This window comes from Phaenicophaeus curvirostris, chromosome 6 (genome assembly GCF_032191515.1).
Source record: "Phaenicophaeus curvirostris isolate KB17595 chromosome 6, BPBGC_Pcur_1.0, whole genome shotgun sequence".
NCBI classification, from domain to species: domain Eukaryota; kingdom Metazoa; phylum Chordata; class Aves; order Cuculiformes; family Cuculidae; genus Phaenicophaeus; species Phaenicophaeus curvirostris.
Window position 1 is genome coordinate 59,414,106 of NC_091397.1, and position 18,068 is coordinate 59,432,173.

General features: G+C 37.9%; 1 protein-coding gene across 1 annotated transcript in view; it reads left to right on the forward strand.

Moving 5' to 3' along the window:
• The first annotated feature begins 3,784 nt into the window (after nt 1–3,784).
• DGKB (diacylglycerol kinase beta) overlaps nt 3,785–18,068 on the forward strand; it is a 408,380-nt gene continuing 394,096 nt past the window's right edge. Inside the window, exon 1 of the mRNA XM_069860357.1 lies at nt 3,785–3,803. The gene's annotated coding sequence lies outside the window, so the exon portion shown is untranslated. The remainder of the gene's footprint in view (nt 3,804–18,068) is intronic.

Consider the following 18,068-nt stretch of genomic DNA (forward strand, 5'->3'; position numbering starts at 1 on the left):
CTACAAATCCAAATGACTGCTTTGTTTCAGCTTTAAATTAAGAGGAAGGTGTAGAACATGAAACCAAAATGAGTACAGTCCATGAGAAGAAATAACTATTGGAAACAAAACTAAGTAAGCTTAATGACTTTAACTTTGCACAGTGATTACTCACTGTTCCAAAATAATGAAGGAATAAGGATGCTTTCATCACTGCAGAACAACAGATACTATACTTCTATTAGATAAAAGGAGAGAAATATTGAAGTAATTTGATGCTTATTAGTCTGACCTCAACAGAATTTGAAAGTATTTAGAAAATAATGAAAAATTGAAAATGTGCAAGTAAATAGGAAACACAATAAATTGTTGCATAGGTTAACCAAAGCAAGGTCATGCTAGACTAAATTGCTGCCATTTCTACATGGGGTAACAGATTATTTTTACAAAACTAGAATAATATGCCACCTATCAATACTTCAACAAATAATTTTATATGATGCTGCATAGGAAATTATTAGCAAAGATGAAGAGATTATGACAAATGCAGGAATTGTAAGACACGTATGGAAACAGCCAGAATGGATGACTAAACACACTCGGTGTTTTCAGGCTCAAGAAAAGCCTGCTGAAAGGGAATATGATTGTGCTCATTATAATCACAAGTAGAAAGGGCATCAGTAGGAGATGCTTATTCACTTTCTATAGGCAACATCAAATGAAGTTATAGGCTGCTAGGTTCAAAAGAATGTGGAGGACTATTTCACCTGCCACATAATTAAGCTGTCAATTTTACAGCAGTAGAAAGTTATAAACATGCAAAGTGTTTATGGAGTTCAAAAATACTTATATAGATTTATGGAATAAAGAAGAAAAAATCTATCATGGGCTATTCAACCCAAGAAACATGTAGTTGCCCTAAGCATCTAGGTAGAGGGAAATTTTGGTCTCAACCAGTTCACTTGTTCTGATTTTCCACAAAAAAAAAAACCAAAAAACCCCACAACTGGGAGTTAATATTAGAACTCTTTAAGACTCAGTCTCGGGGCTGTTATTATTTAATTTTTCTCTAATTACTTTGGCACAGAATACTTGAGTGCAGAATTGAAAATTAACTGATAAAGCTGAAAGGTCTTGCCATTTGCCAGCAAGTATTCAGAACACAAATGGATGGCACACCAGAACCTGTGAGAATAGAAAAGCAGTTTGCATGTAACTTTTAAGTCCTCAGGGAGTAAACATCAGAAAAGAGGAGTTGGCAAACTAATTGGCAAAGAATAATTAAAGTAAAATTGACAAATTAATCATCAATAAATTTTAAATAAAAATTTGAAAGGAGCTGTTCTGGAATTGCTTGCTAATATGACTGGTTGCCTGTACTATCACTGTTCCTCAACCTTCCTGTCCTAAACATGCTTTTTTACGTTATAACACGAGAGTAAGAAATGAAATAGGTACTTCCTTTCTTATCGTCTCTTGCAAACAGAAAAGCAGAAGTATTCAGCTGAATAAAAATTTACTGAGACTGGGTGTCATTAAGTGCAGAAACCTTGAAGGACTTATTGCATATTGGAAGGCAACCAAAGTAAGAGACCACAGTGAACTTTTAGTCCAATTGTCTGGGGTGGCTGGGGTGGGGGAAGCGCTAGTGGAGATATTAAAGACAAAAGTAGTGGGAAATTAAGATATCAGATTTTGGGTCTCTTCCAACTTCTAGAGTACTTGCTATTAAGAAGTAACTATTTGCATATATTTATTATTGTATCTGAGGATTTACACAGATTTACATAGGAAATAGTGTTACTAAAATAGACTAGTTGCTTGTATGTATTTATATACAAGCTTAGACCTTGATATTTAACAACAAATGTGATCCAGGTAAGCTCTTTCGCAGATGTAATTTGGTGCTTGCAGCAGTGAGATATTACTGATGTATGATAGATACACTCATGTTTACTTTATGCAAGTGATTCTGTCATCCTGACACCCAGCACACTCTTCATTCACAGCGGGTTTATTCTCCGGTAAGTTTATATTTAAATGAAGCTTTATGTCAGTTGCTCAGAATATGTGATCTTGTTTGTGTGGTGATATGCCTCCAGATACAGCTTACCTACATATACATATATATACATCTCCTCTTATTTGACTGATACTGGTACACTTACTGTAATGCATTCTTTTCACAAAGATATCAAACTGTGTTTTCTAAACTGAAATCAGAGAGCTTGCTTACTGGTGTGAGTCTCTGTTTCTTTTTTCTTCTTCTTTTTTATTTTTTTGTTTGTTTCTTTCCTGCAATGTAGGCTAGAAGAATAATTTGGTTTTCTGGGAATCTTAAATAGTACTTCATTATATCCTCTAACTGGTACTTCATTATATCCTCTAACTGGACCACTTTTTGTTGAAATATTTTAGAATAACATTATTTATAAGCATCAGGGTTCTTGTCATTTTTTTAGGAAGGACACCAAAAACAATGTTTCATTCAAAAAGCAACAGAAATTTATTTTAACTCTTATTAAGTGAGGCAAAGCTTTACTAGCATTTTCTTTCCCTCCTCTCTGTTTACATTGCTTCAAGATGTGCAAGTCCTTTGCAATTCATTCACTATTTCATGCTGTTAAGAAACTGAACACCCTATTCTCATTCTTCTCACTGCATTTTGTTTGATTTACTACTTTGATCTCTTAAGAGATGTTACTTGATGCTGCATCATCATGATGCTGTGCTGGGGCACAACAACCCTGTGCAGTGCTACAGACTAGGAGAAGTCTGGCTGGAAAGCTGCCTGGAGGAGAGGGACCTGGGGGTGTTGGTTGACAGGGACTGAACGTGAGCCAGCAGTGGCCCAGGTGGCCAAGAAGGCCAATGGCATCTTGGCTTGGATCAGAAACGGCGTGACCAGCAGGTCCAGGGAGGTTCTTCTCCCTCTGTACTCGGCACTGGTGAGACCGCTCCTCGAATACTGTGTTCGGTTCTGGGCCCCTCACCACAAGAAGGATGTTGAGGCTCTGGAGCGAGTCCAGAGAAGAGCAACGAAGCTGGTGAAGGGGCTGGAGAAGAAGAGGAGCAGCTGAGAGAGCTGGGGGTGTTTAGCCTGGAGAAGAAGAGGCTGAGGGGAGACCTCATTGCTCTCTACAACTCCCTGAGAGGAGGTTGTGGAGAGGAGGGAGCTGGCCTCTTCTCCCGAGTGACAGGGGACAGGACGAGATGGAATGGCCTCAAGCTCCACCAGGGGAGGTTCAGGCTGGACATTAGGAAAAAATTCTTCACAGAAAGGGTCATTGGGCACTGGAACAGGCTGCCCAGGGAGGTGGTTGAGCCACCTTCCCTGGAGGGGTTTAAGGCACGGGTGGACGAGGTGCTGAGGGACATGGTTTAGTGTTTGATAGGAATGGTTGGACTCGATGATCCGGTGGGTCTCTTCCAACCTGGTTATTCTATGATTCTATGATTAATCCATTGGTTTATTGCTGTTACAGTATTTCACAGCTCTCCTTTGTTGCTAAGCTCCTAGATAAATGAATCATATGACCTTGACAGTTTCTCCCTGTTAACATTGCTGCTGTTTTTCCTTGAAATTTTGTTCTTCGAGTTGTAACAAACATTAGGTCTAACTAAGGCTCTGCAGCTGAACATTTGTAGCTAATTGGACCTGTTAATAGGCTAAGTGAAGATACTTGGCTAAACCAAGAACACCTGGGAACCTGCTGCCCTCCATGTTAACAATTCCATTGGTTTGAGGGTAAATTGTGAAGGATTATTTCAGTCTTCCTCAGAACTTTCACTGGTTTAATGAAAAGATGTATTCTAATCTGGAGGTAGGTGTTTTGATGTGCTGTTACAGTAGTATTAATAGAGAACAACTTTGGCTTTCATAGTCTTTTAGTTATATAAGCAAAATTATTTTGGTGTCTCTAATGATGTTCTGTGGATTGGCTTCTTTTTTTATTTTTGTGAACTACAGCTGAAGACAATAGCCTTTAGCTTGCTTGAAAGCTTGTTTTGTTCTTGATTTTGTTGTTTCACTTTTTTCTTCTCTCCTCTACATCTCGCTGGCTTTCTTCTTGCTTTATTCTCAGACCTTTTTTCTTTTGCAACCATGAGAGAGGGTTGGAGGGCTGCTTTTAGAGGTTGGGGTTTTTGTTTGTTTACTGGAGGGGGTTACCTCCTCTTAGAAGCGTGTATTTATTTTTCTTGAGCATTATTCAGACAGTTGATAATATAACATTATTTTTTTCATGCCTGAGGAGTTACGTTTCTCAAAATTATCTGTGTAGCTTCAAAGTAGCCTCTAATCAGTCTTAAATTTGTAGAGAAAAAAATAGTAGGAAGTCACAGATAGTGGCAGTAGCAGCCCCAGTCATTCTTCTGAGTCTTGTTAATGACAGACTGGTGCAGAAGGCTGCAGGTCTCCTTTCTGGAGTGTGCTGGCAAATGCCTAGTCTTACTTTGTTAAATGACAGTGTTATTTTGTCTGTGCTCTTCTGTTATCCCTTTAGGTTGGGGGACGTGTCTTCTTATTATCATTTCAAACTATGAATGTGAATGACAGTGCAAGTAGACCTTGTGACACTCTCTCTCTCTCTTTGCATATTAATTAGCTTAGTATTACTTAAGTTTTGTGTGTCTCAGTATGTGTTCTGGGCACTATTTTTGCTTAAGTGTGTCACTTCTCATTACTTTAAATGAAAACTTATTTAATTTCCTATCTTCCCTCTGAGCACATATTGTTAATGTCAGGATTATTCTTACATTGCTCAGCGTCTTAAATACTCAACTTATTTTAGTATCATCTGCAAATTTAATGACCTGACTTATTACAGCTTTATCTAGACCGTTGAATAAAATATGAAAATCTGCTGGTATTAATCTACAGACCCTTGGGACTTTTCAGCAGCTGCCTTTCCGCTTCCCTTCCAATTCCCTGTTTTTCTGGGTACTGATCAGTATCTTTGTATTGCTGGTCCCTGAAGGCAGGTGACTGCATCAGATCTGGAATCTATTGCCTGTCCTACAAGGAAAAAAGGTGTTCCATTCCCCACCTCCTACCCCCCTCAAAAAAAAAAAAAAAACCAAACAAACCCCAAACCCATAACTAAAGATTAAGGATCAGAAATGGCCAGACAACAGGATACTGAACCTTTGGATATGAACACTAAGTCAGAAGTTCTTGACATTGGAGAAAAGTTTAAGGCCTATTTTTAGTACAGATTAACTCCATTCACAATGAAAGTTTCCTAATGATAACAATGATCTGTCATTTTTAATTTCCTATGAACCTTTTTTAAAAATCCAGCTATGGCAAGCCTCTTGGTTTATCAAGGCTAATAACATTTTTCTTTTTTTAAAAATAACCAGATTTCTTTAACATGATTTGATCCTTCCATATCAACAATGACTCATAATGATTAGATTGTGCTTATATAATTATATCCTTTAAAACAGTCTATAAAAGTAACATCTCTTTCTTAAAAAATCAGACTCTCGGGCATAAAACTCCTTGATTTTTCCCTGCAGATGAAAAACCAAAAATGCTAAAGGTGTCCTCACAACACTGAGCAAGAGACTGACAGCTCCAGCAGAGGTTTGAAGTTTGATAGTGAAGCAGATTTTCCATTATTTTTACTGGACTAGTTGGAGAATGGCACTTGTGGAATTAAGAACAGTAGAGCTAAGAGTCAGCTTGATTTGAGAGCGAGTGAACAAACTGAGAGAAGGAACTCTGTGAAGTATTTGTGTGTGAAGATTAGAGACCAGTGAATGTGGGCAAATGAAAGAAAGACACCAGTCCTTGAAGCTGGAGTCTGGGGAGCCCGGGCTGTGGCCTCCAGCTTGGTGAGGAGCGAGGGGGTGAAGTTAGGAAAGTTTGGGTGTTTACGTAAATAAAATCTATCATCATGTCAATAAAGAAGGAAGCTGAAAGTTTGAGTGCATTCTGTGAATAAATTAATGAATTGAATTGTGGGGGGTTTTTGTTTTTTGTGTTTTTTTCCTGTAATGTTCAGTACCTACATTCAGGGCTTGTAGAGTGCCTCTATTTTTAAGACAAATTTATAATAAATAAATATTGTAAAATATGACCGCTCTAAGTCCAGTTGAAAATCTGGCTACTAGGTGTGATAAAAAAACATTCTTCCCAAGACTTACAACAATAGTGCACAAAAAGATGGATAATTTTTTAAATTATCACGCACTCTTGTCTGGATGTGGTAGGGCCTTTGGCAATGGATTTGTTGTTTGTTTGGGGGAAGTCGGTACCATTCTTTTGCCTTTGAATTATACATGTCTGAGTTATCTTCTATTAAAAATAGTACAAATCTAGGGAGCTGCAGTTCTTGGCCAAGATGCTGAGGGAAAGAAGACAATGCAGAGGAGATTTGGCAGTACTATGTGAATAGCACAGGTAGTGCGAGTAGAAATTTGCTGCCATACTTATCCATTCCTGGAGGGGGAAAACCCAAAAAAACCAACAAAAATCAACCAGGAGGCATTAAATAGAGCCAGGTTCAAAACAAATCAAAGGAGATAGTTCTTCATTTACATAGATGACCCATAGAACCTCTTGTCAAAGAACAAAGTACGCTAAAAGCTTGTATTAGTCACTAGCAATGGATGTCTTGCCAATGAGCTTGTTAGTGACCAAAATAAAGGAGTCAAGTGCAGCTCAGAAGGGGCTTGAAATGAGGCACTGAAGGGATTGGAGGGTGATCAAAAGCTAAGTGCCCTCTTGTTTTTCTTCTTCGGCAATGCTTTTTTCCCCCCTCAGCTAGAGTAGATATTTTTGTGTTGTGTTGAGCTGCAAAAAGCCACAGGACACCTGATTTCTTTGCTACGCGGAGAACAGAGATCTAGTGAGTTTGTATTTTCATCTATTCCCTTTTCTTCTCTGACATGATCTGCAAGGTGTGCTATTAAGAACCTGCAGCAGAATATTTTATAGTGATGGTACTAGAAACTGCCAATATTAGATGATGTTTACTAGCTGTAGAGTCTTCTAAATTCTGCTGCAGTGAGGTTGGTAAGAGGAAACATTTTAAAAGGAGAAGGAACTTCAGCTGCATGTAATTAAAATGGTTGCAGCTGCTGTCCTGGTCTTCCCTGTGGGGCTTTCACAAATGCAGCTTGATAGAGGACATGTACTGTGCACCATGCAGGGGAAACACAGCTAATGCTGAGGATGGTGTTAGTAGTGGGATCCAGGTGTTTCTCAGCCTTGTTAGGGAGTCAGTAGCTGCAGCACTTGCGTGGCAGGTGCCTGGGGAACCCCCACTACACCACCCACATGCCACTTCTGTAATATCCTCCTTCTCACAGGGTGATGGCAGGGCAGGTGGAAAACTGAGTATTAAATCCCTGGGTTTTTCATATCTTGCAGCTTGGGAACTTACAGTTCTATCTGTATTTGTGCCTATCTGTGGGTGAACTCTAAGTAGAAGGTGTGGGAAAGAACAATTATACAAGGCTGAAAAGCTACTGTGCAATAGGTCTTAGTCATGTGCAGAACCTTTTGCCAGCTGCTGTGCTTTATTAACAGCACAGGCTCGGCATTCAGAGAGCGACTGCATCCAGAGCCTTTTTCAGAGACAAGCTGTTCATACTCTGCAGGACCACAGCACTTGATGAAGGAGACTGAGCAATCTTTATTGAGGCAGCAGTGTGACCTCATACCCTGCCGCTAACAGAGGCATAACAGCAATGGAAGATTAATTTTCTATTTCTTTCCCCAGAGTGTGAAAGTGTATCTCTTTTAAGTTCAGCCTCAAATCAAAGAATGAGGTGGAAAAATTCAGTTCTGCTTTCACCGTTCCCTATATATTAGGTTGAGAAACAGTTCTCTATCAAGCCAGAAGATAACAGTTACAATCAATCATGTATTTTTATGAACTTACCAACATCTTCAAGTCACAAAGGGGAAAAGAAAGTATGAGAATTCCTAAGAAGAGAGGAGAGAGAAGTTCTAAGGGTTCATTGCTTTATACATTCACACTTGGTATTAATAGCTCCTGGTTAGAAAATACAATATATTCTTTCATAATTCCCTTTTCCAGTCTTGGGACAGACCGTCAAGACATAACCATGAGATCTTGATGAGAGGACTATGTAGTAATTTTCTGGTACTTAATTTAACCTAGACTTATTTAGTAGACTGGTAGAATAGTTTTACCTAATGAAAACAACAAGAACAACATAGCACATCAAAACGCAGTCGTTCCAAACTATATCAGCAAAATTCAAGATGTTGGGTTCATAGTAGCAGATAGTGTGATCTGATCTTTAAGAATTGTAACAGTGACATAAATTACTGAGTTACCTACTGTAGTGCTCTAAGTTCAGTCCATGTTTGATGCTGTGGAAGCTGATAGCTTGTATTTGTCCTTTCAGAAACAATAATGCAATACTCCTGATTTGACTCACCCTTTTTTTGTGGGTTTAATTATTATTATCATTATAATTAACTATTATTATTTTAAAAAAATTCTTTAGAAACCTTAAATAAGCATTCAAAAGTGAATTTTTGCATCTAGTAGATGAAGGTGGCAGCCATTCTGGGCTCTCCATTTTCTCCATGACTCTCACAATCTGCAAATTTGTGCAGGCATTTTATTTTGATAAGGGATATTTCTTTTCACATGCTACAGATAATAATATTGTTATATTACATTTTGGTCTATTTGCCTTTTCCTTTGTATTTATCTTAAAATGCATTTAATTTTCTTTAGTTTCTCAAGTACTTGGAACGAGTCATTTTAGAACACTTGGATCAAAACACTGTAGTATGAGAAAGAGTTGACCTAACTGCTGTACTTCAGTAATAATGGTTTAGAGTGAAACTGATAAGAAGCTGGATAATAGGCTAGCAAGCAGGATGTCTGTAGTCCATCAAGGACTAAATGAGATCTATATAAAGCACCAGTGTAATTGTAAAATCAAGATACATAGACTGGAAAGGGTCCAAAAATAACATTTGAAGATATGTCATAAATAGACCATGTGGCTTTGATAAAAGACTAGAATGACACTGTATTTAGCATATAGGTAAAACAGATAAACCAGTTCAAAAGTTTTAATAGTTGCCTGGTGATAGCTAATAAAAAGCATCAGTCAACACGTAAGGAACAGATTCCCTGCATATGAAAAAGAGCTGTGGCTTTAATATTTTGTATTCAAGCTGTAGGAGACTGAGATCCTTGTAGCATTTGGACCCAGGGCACAGAGCCATGTGTATTACTTGCATGTTGCCTGAAAAAGGAACCCACCTGGCCAAAGCCAAACCTGAAGGACAACTGAATTAATGTGGTAGATATTTGGTGCAGCAACAGTTCCTTCTCTAATTAAATCACTGAAATGGCTTGGTGATGTTTGAACTGTTGACATGTTGGCTACAGAAATTACAAGAGGCAGACCTTGTATCTACAGAGGAGAAGACTGAGGTACTGGACAGGCTGGAGAAGTGGGCCTGTGAGAACCTCGTGAGGTTCTCAATAAGACCAAGTGCAAGGTCCTACACCTGGGTTGGGATAGTCTGTGGTTTCAATAGAGAATGGGAGATGATGTGATTGAGAGCAGCACTATGGAGAAGGACTCAAGGGTGCTGATTGATGAGAAGCTTGACATGAGGCGGCTATGTGCACTCGCAGCCCAGAAGGCCAACTGAATCCTGGGTTGCACCAAAAGAAGCGTGGCCAGCAGGTCGAGGGAGGTGATTCTGCCCCTCTGTTCCGCTCTTGTGAGACCTCACCTGGAGTTCTGTGTCCAGTTCTGGAATCCTCAACGTAAGAAAGAGATGGAACTGTTGGAGTGGGCCTAGAGGAGGACCACAAGGATGATCCAAGGGCTGGAGCACCTTCTATATGAGGACAGGCTGAGAGAGTTGGGGTTGTTCAGTCTGGAAGAGAAGGCTCTGAAGAGACCTTATAGTGACCTTCCAGTACCTGAAGGGGCTACGATAAAGGTGGGGGAGGGACTTTTTACAAATGCATGTAGTGATAGGAGTAGAGGGAATGGCTATAAACTGGAGAGGGGAAGATTTAGACTAGGCATTAGGGGGAAATTCTTCATAATGAGGATGGCGAGTCACTGGCCCAGGTTGCCCAGGGAAGCTGTGGCTGCCCCATCCCTGGAGGTTCAAGGCCAGGTTGGATGGGCCCTGGGCAGCCTGAGATAGTGGGAGGTGTCCCTGCCCATGGCAGGGGGGTTGGAATTAGATGTCCCTTCCAACACTAACCATTCTATTATTCTGTGACCCAAGCTATAAGAAGTAATCAAAGCACAGCACCCTTTCTGGGAACCACTGCATGTTCCAGGAGAATGGGGATTCATCAACAGCTTTGACTAATTAATTACTCCATACTTAGGTACCAAAGTCTGCCACAGGAAGGATTCAGAAGCTACCAGACAAATTGTCACATGCTCTTTTTAGAATTAATAACAGTTACTTCTCTGATGTCTCTGGTCCACAGAAGGTTTACAGAAGTCTTAATTTGAGCCTCAGTTCTGACTTCAGCATGAGCAATAGCTATATCCAATTCATTAGAAAGAGCAAATAATTGCAGGATTGTCATTCTGTCCAGGTTATGAGCTTTCTTACAGTAGCTTCATTCCAAGGAGAGTAGGAGACCTCTTGCATGTTAACTGCCTTGAGAAGGAAACCAAGAGAGATTAAAATTCAGAAGTATCCTTTGAATTGCTATTTTTAGGGTGTATAATCTGTATTGTATCTGCTTTAGCAAAGTGACTTACAGAAGGTCAAGATCTATTCAGGAAGCATCAGAGCTATAGCTCTCATGGGACAAAACACAGCAGTTCTTCCAAAAATAAACCCAGTTACAAGAAATAACTTTTTTTTTAGGGCTTTTAAAAGCCCTTCTATTAAATAAAATTTGGCATATTCTCTGTCTTCCAAAAGCTTTAAATATTGTCATGGAATGTATGTTCTCTTTAACTGATTATTCAAATTTCTTTGCTTTTGTGAGGTTGTGAAGTACGATGATTTCCTATTAACTGCAGAATGTGGATATACAATTTAACTCAAAAGCCAAGTATCTTGTTTTGATCCAGTCTCCCAAAATCCCACTTAGGCACTAAGGAAAAATTGTAAGCATAAAACATAAATCCCAGGCAGAAATCCATATAGTTAATCCTTTACATATGAAGTTGTTGGGCACTCTTTGAATGAAAACTCCCCAGGTATGCAACTTGAGCAGTTGTTGGGGGGTTTTGGGGTTTTTTTTTGTTTGGTTTTTTTTTTTTTTTTAATGCCTGTTTAGAGAGACAGACGTACAGACTGTTCTGATCGGATCCAAATATGTGCAGATAGATATAGCTCAAATGTTTACATTTCTTGGAAAACATAGACTTTTTAGGACTTCAGGTGGTCATTAGGAAGAAGATGGTGATGATCTTCCTGCTCATCTAATTCCTTTTACTTGGATAGGATTGCAAAGGCTAAATTAGATGCCATTGCTGGAAAATGGAAATGCATGTCTTTCCTCTAGCTAATGTAAATCATAAAATCATGGAATGCTTTGGGCTGGAAGAGACCTTTACAGGTCATCTAGTCCAACCCCCCAGCAATAAGCAGGGACACGTTCAACTAGAACAGGTTGCTCAGAGCCCCATCCAACCTGACCTTGCATGTTTTCATGGATGGGAAATGTTTGAGGCAAGCAATTTCACCTGGTTTACTCTCACTTTAGACCAAGCAAAATGTTGCAGCCTTTTGGGGAAGCCCGAGGAAGCAGTTATCTTGCTTTCAAAGTGAGCCCCTACAGATATAAACGAGCCCAAGAGTGATTTATAGTAAACTGTCTGGAGAGGTTGAATTCTGTGCCTTAAATCATACAGGGCAAAAACATCTATCTCTCTCATTGACTACATATAAAGCATTTGGCATGCCGGAGAGGCTTGTTTACTTGCTCCCTGAGGGAATTTTTGCATATTCTTTTTCCCCTGGAGTATTCAGTTTCCAGGATTGCTGGGGGTGCTGAGCACTGGGAAAGCGTCACCCATTTGCTTTTGTAACGTAGGAAATGCGGAATACTTTTAGGCATAATAAAAGCTCAAAAGCCAGCGGAAAAGCGTTGATTCTGCTTGTGGCAAAATCTGTTTTGTAGAAAAAGGAGCACTTTATGTACATTGAAGAAGCTCATGTAACAGTGTCTTAAATATATCAAAGCAGTGTTGTTTAAGTCTAGTATTAAAAATACTTAACATGCCATAAGTTAGGACCAGTAGCCAGTGTTGCTAAATTGAATTTTATCGACTTAAGATATGTGAAAGAATACAAAAAAAAGAAAAGAAAAAAAAGATAATTTACTATAAATACAGGATGCAAATATGAGTTGAATCTAATGTGATGGATGGAAAAATATTTCAAATCTTTTTAAAAAAATTGGCAGTCAGTGTACCCTTGATGCAGAATGTTATTAATAGCTGTACACAGGGAGTAGTTCTAAAAGCTATCTTATTCCTTGAACCTTACTTTCCATGGAAAAAATACACTAAAATAATCCATAGAAAGCATATTTTTTTTCCCCCAGTACTTCACAGATGGGTAATTCATCAACTAGTTCTCAGAATAAGGAGAAATATTTTCTTCCTTTTAATTATAATGCATCTCACACAGTAGCTTCTATTTAAGACCAATTTAAAACATAAAAAGGTGTAAGAACAAAACTTTCTTTCTTCTGCCCTTTTCATCTTGCAATCACAGTGAAAATGTTTTCTGGAGGGACTTCTAGAAACTATTCCAAGTTAAGCAATTGCCACGAGAGTGTTAAATGTTTAGAGGAGTTTTAAAAAGAAGGATGGGTGAGAACTCTAAACTTTGCTTTGGGGACAAATCTGACAATCAGAGTTTCTTTATGTAACTTAGCAGAAGAGCTTGTGATATGTAGCAATTACTCATCAGTCACAAAAAAAAGGAAAGGAAAATGGAGACTAGTGCTTTTCCAGGCAAAACAGTTCTAGTGGATCACTATTGGTGATTTGAAGCAGAAACATTACACAATCCTAACTGGATTGAGTCCTAATGTTGAAATATTAATTTCTTCTTCCTTTCCACCTTATCTTTTCTCATGTTGCTTTTAGAGTCGTATGATACATTTGTCACAAAAGGCTTTCAAATTTAGGAAAAACAAAGGACCTGATAAGACACCTGGCTAAACAAAGACAAAATGAATTTATTTTTTGTGGCTCACTCCCACCCATGTGAGTTAATTTATCTGTGTTTTATCTTAGTCGATTTGTCCTCATTCAAGTCCTTACCTAGTCATGTAATGACAACCAACTTTGTATTCACAACCCTACTGAAAGTGCCATAGCCAAATGTGCCTCTATCGAACAAGACAGTGACGGAGTCTTGTAATAACTCCTGCACAAAAACAATTGGGCCAGGTGAGAAACTCAACAGTATTTTTCCTTAGATTTTGAGGGGGAAGAGGGATGAAGAAAAGAGCAGATCCATGTGAAACTGACTCAGCTGCCAGGGCTTTGCAGCTGTGTCAACACCACATCCTAACTGCCAAATGTCTCTGTGACTGCAGAGAGCGGCTCGTATTCCATCTGGGAATAAAGAGCTATTTTTCACAAAACAGTGCCTGCCTTTTGCCTTTTAATAAATGAGACATGTTAGGATCTGTTGTAGTGGTCTAATGGACTTAAAATTACTATTTACAGCCAAATTATGATCCTGTTTTGAAGTCCACTGAGACCAAACACATTGCACGCGTAAATGAAATGACACTTTGGAGAAATGAAGCATCTGGAGAAGACTCCACTGTAACTGCACTGACACCAGATACAATTTGTCTTGTCTGTTTATTGTTTCATGCCTTCTCCATGTATCTCATACATAGTTAACTAAAGTTAAATAACATGTAGCAAAGAAAGTTCTATTATACTTTCTACCAGATACATTTTAACAGAATTAATTATAGAATCATAGAACAGCCCAGACTGGAATGGAATTGGAGAGATGAGATGGACCAACCTCTCCTAGGAAAGGGACTCTAAATAAGAATGTCTAGTGTCCTGAGAACTGCATCTTAAAAACCTCCAGTAACAAGAACTCTACCGAGTCCCTGGGGAGGTTGTTTCAGTGACTGATTTTTCTGACTGCAAAAGAATGCTTCCTTATATCAAGAAGAACTAGGTAGACTTCTTCAGACAATTTCATGTGGCTACAAGGGTAGCTAACTTCTTGGAGCCTTCGAAGTCATCTATGTTCAAAGAACCAAACTTTGAGAACCACTGATGTGGATGATGGAACTGGTTGTGTATATTTCTGTCAAAGTGTTTGTATATATTTCTATGTAAAAGGTTTTCAAAATAATGTTTTAAGAAAAAAGAATACCTTGAAGGTTTTTTTTTCCCTTTGTTTTTCATGTCCATTTGATATCAGTTAAGAATGGATGGGGTGGCTAGACATTTTCATCCTTTGAATTAAAAGGGAATGATTTTGGAGGAATGCAGACAATGGTTCTATATTGAAGACCAAAATTTTTTTTTATTATTATATAATTGTTTTTAAGGGTAGAAAAACTAGATAAATTTAACTAAAATTTTAGATGTTTGTCTTAAAAAAAACCAACTAACCAAATAACCCCTATCTTTCCTGAGTTTATTGCCAGTACACAGATAATGATACAGAGTTAAATAAAACCTCACATATTTTAATTTTAAAACAACTCTCTCTTTAATTTAGAAAGCAGGGAACTATATTGAGTAAAAATACATAATAATAGAAATTCAGCTTTATATAATAATTACTTCAGAAAAAAATCTCAGAATAAATGTTATACATGTGATTTTTCTTTTGTAATATTATGAAGTCAATTTATAGTAATACATGACTAAGTATTAAAACATGTAAATCAGCAAGTCAGACATTTAGATTTGACAATGGGATAAATTTCCTCTGTTACATCCAGCAAAAAATTAGTAGTGAAGCACAGTGTGGTTCACAAATACATACAAACTTCACGGGACTGTATATCAGTGCACGTGGAAGAGAAATAATATCCTGGAACAAGTTCAAAGGAAATGTCCCAGTAACTATGGAAACAAAAGCTTTTCTGCCCTATGTTAAGAAGAAGAAAGATTAAGTTGGACTAAATGAGCATCTTTCTTTTAGTATCGGTTTGGCCAAGATAGATTTGTCCTTCAGATGATGAGGCTCATCTGAGGCTTTGAAAGAGATAGTAATGAAATATCTCCATAAAGCTCCAAATTCTTTTCTTATGACCTGGAGACAGACTTGAAAAGAGCACCTTACAGCATCATTCACTCACATATGATTGAAATCAAGTTCCATTTCAGAAAAGCTCTTCCTTACATTTGGCTGGAATTCCAGTTTTTGTGCCAAATGTGGGAATCAGCCATTTCAGTTTTAGTATGGCTCAGAATCTGGACTTTTAAATAATAAATAAACGTCATAAGTTCAGTACTGCAGAAATTTCAACTTGGAGTCAACAAATGAGAAACATGAGCTCCTATATTCCAGCTCTTATGTAAACCTTTGGATAACATTTTACTATATTAAGCATAACCTAATCATAAAGAAGACAATATAAGAAAATGTTACATGCACAGCAGAAGAACAGGTGTAAAAGTTATGTAGTACAATATCATATATCCCACGCTACTTTGAAACATCCTTTTTCTTTTTTTCTTTGCTTAATACAAAACTACTGTCTTCCTTTATAGTTTTGTCTTGCTTATCAGTTTTCATCCTTGTTCTTTTTTTTATCTTTTTCTTTTTTTGCTGAGAAAGTTGAGGGGAGGGGGGAGGAGGAAACCTTGTCCACTTTGGTTTGACCTACACCTGTGTCAGGGTTTGATAACTTGGAAATATTCATTGTCCAACATCTTTTAAACTGTAGAGATATTTTTTAATTTTGTTATTAATTCTCTGAAGACAATTCTTGAAATGTATCTGTCCTGCACATCTTCTGTCACTTCCTGAAAGTCTTATTTGCCTGTCCATGATTTTTTTTTTTTCTCTTCTTCAATTTAGCCTTTCGTTAATTTGTGTTTTCATTAGGTTATCAGCTGAGGTTTTGTGGTATATTATAAGGTGGATTTCCTGCTTTTGCATCTACCAAATATAAATGACTTTAAATACTGAGGAGTATTTTTGCTCTGTATTAATAATGTTGTGTAAAAAGTATACAGCACTTAATGTGAATTAGAAGGTACTTCCATAGACTCATCTATACTGTATTTTTAAATGACAATAACTGTTTTTTAATCTTGAAAGGTTTACTCCAAATTTTCAGCATTTTATTCCCATGCTAAAGACCCACCAAGTATTATGAATACATTCTCTACAGCTAAAATTTTAGGAACTAGTACTTCACAAACAGGCTGCCCAGGAAAGTGGTAGAGTCACAATCCCTGGAGGTGTTCAGAAGATGTATAGATGTGGTGCCCAGGGACATGGTGTTTTAGTGAGCCTGGCAGAGTTAGTTCACAGTTTGACTCAGTGATCTTACAGGTATTTTCCAACCTGAACAGTTCTGTGATTTGGATTATATACAAGCTTCATCTGTGTATGCAAAAAATAAGCAAAGCAAAAACAAAACCCAAAACTACCTTTCTGTTCTTACTCGCTGCTCTTAGCTTTCCCTAAGTAAAATGAGAATTGTTATGGTTACCAGCCTTCTGCAGAACGCTTGGCAATTGATAACTCAGCAGACATAATTAATAGCTTTCTCCAGTTTGGGTCTGTGGCCTTAGGCAGAGATAAAGCTCTAAGATCATTCCATTCTCCTATTCTACTTCATAATTATTTCTGCTACAGCAGCACCTTGGAGCTATAATCAAGCCCACGATTCCTTGATGCTACAGAGCATACAATTACAGAATAAAAAGAGGTCTCTGCCTCACTGCACTAGCACACAGAGTAGTAAAAGGAGCAACATGAGATGGGTAGAGATTGATGCAGGAACAGAATGAAAAGAGAAGTGATATTAGGCAACCCAAGAAAGTCGGAGGTCTCTCTGTGTACGTGGTTGGGGTTTTGCACTGCAGAGATTAAATTTCACAGGTTGGCTTGCAGAAGAAGTAATTTTTCAGATCTTTATGGGGAGCTCTTCTCCAGTGGCTGTGGGTGCTGAGGCTGTGATTGCACTCGAAACTCTCTGGCAAGGGAATGCATTTATAACTTTTCCAAAACCATCAGCCATGCTGCTTCGATGGTTGCTTTCCTTAGCAAAGGATGCTTGAAAAACAGAGCTATTTGTAATGTCCTTCCTGCATTGCAGTGCTTGGAGAAAGAAAACTTGCAATTAAAAAATTACTTTGCATTTAAAAAACAAATTTACTAGCCTTTTGAACCGTCCTTAAACAGCTTAGCATCATAACAGAAATGGTGCCAGCCCTGTTACACACAAGATGGTGTCTAAAGACATAAGGAATGTGTTTCAAACTCTGTCAAAACTATCTACCAATGTGAAATTCTTCTTTTTCTTCCATACTTTTCTTGTAGGTATATTTCTGTGTTCATAAGCTTTGACAGCTTGTGAATATTATTCTGCTCATAATTATTCTTCCATGCCATTTTCTAATTACAGGAGGTGAACTTCTTAAAAGGTATTTCAGTTTTTAAATTGGCAAAAGATCCTCTCTGACAAAGTTAACGTAATTCTTTGAATGTGTAACAGGTTTAGAATACTGCTTCTGAGATTTTAAAGGTAATGGACTGAGAAGGCTGAAGGATTTTCTGATATTGCTATTGTGCTTTCAGGGAACCTACAGAGTGTCACCATCCACCTTACGTCATGGATTTCTGCTTTAGTTTGAATAGTCTCAATTATGCAACAGCAATGAACTTGGGGCAGACAGCGAACTAGTCTTAAATATCAAAGTAGAAGGTAAAAATAATCCCCTCTTTTTCCAGAGTTATTCCATGCCCTTTACTTCAGCTGACTGCTTCTATTTTCACTTATAACCTTAGTGTCAGCTGTGTGATTTCTATGTGAATAAGCAGTCGTGGAAAACTAGACTAGATCTTTCCAATTTTTTTGAGAGATCTAATAGTTCTATTCTACTGTTTCATTTAAGTTATATTATAAGTCGTAGTG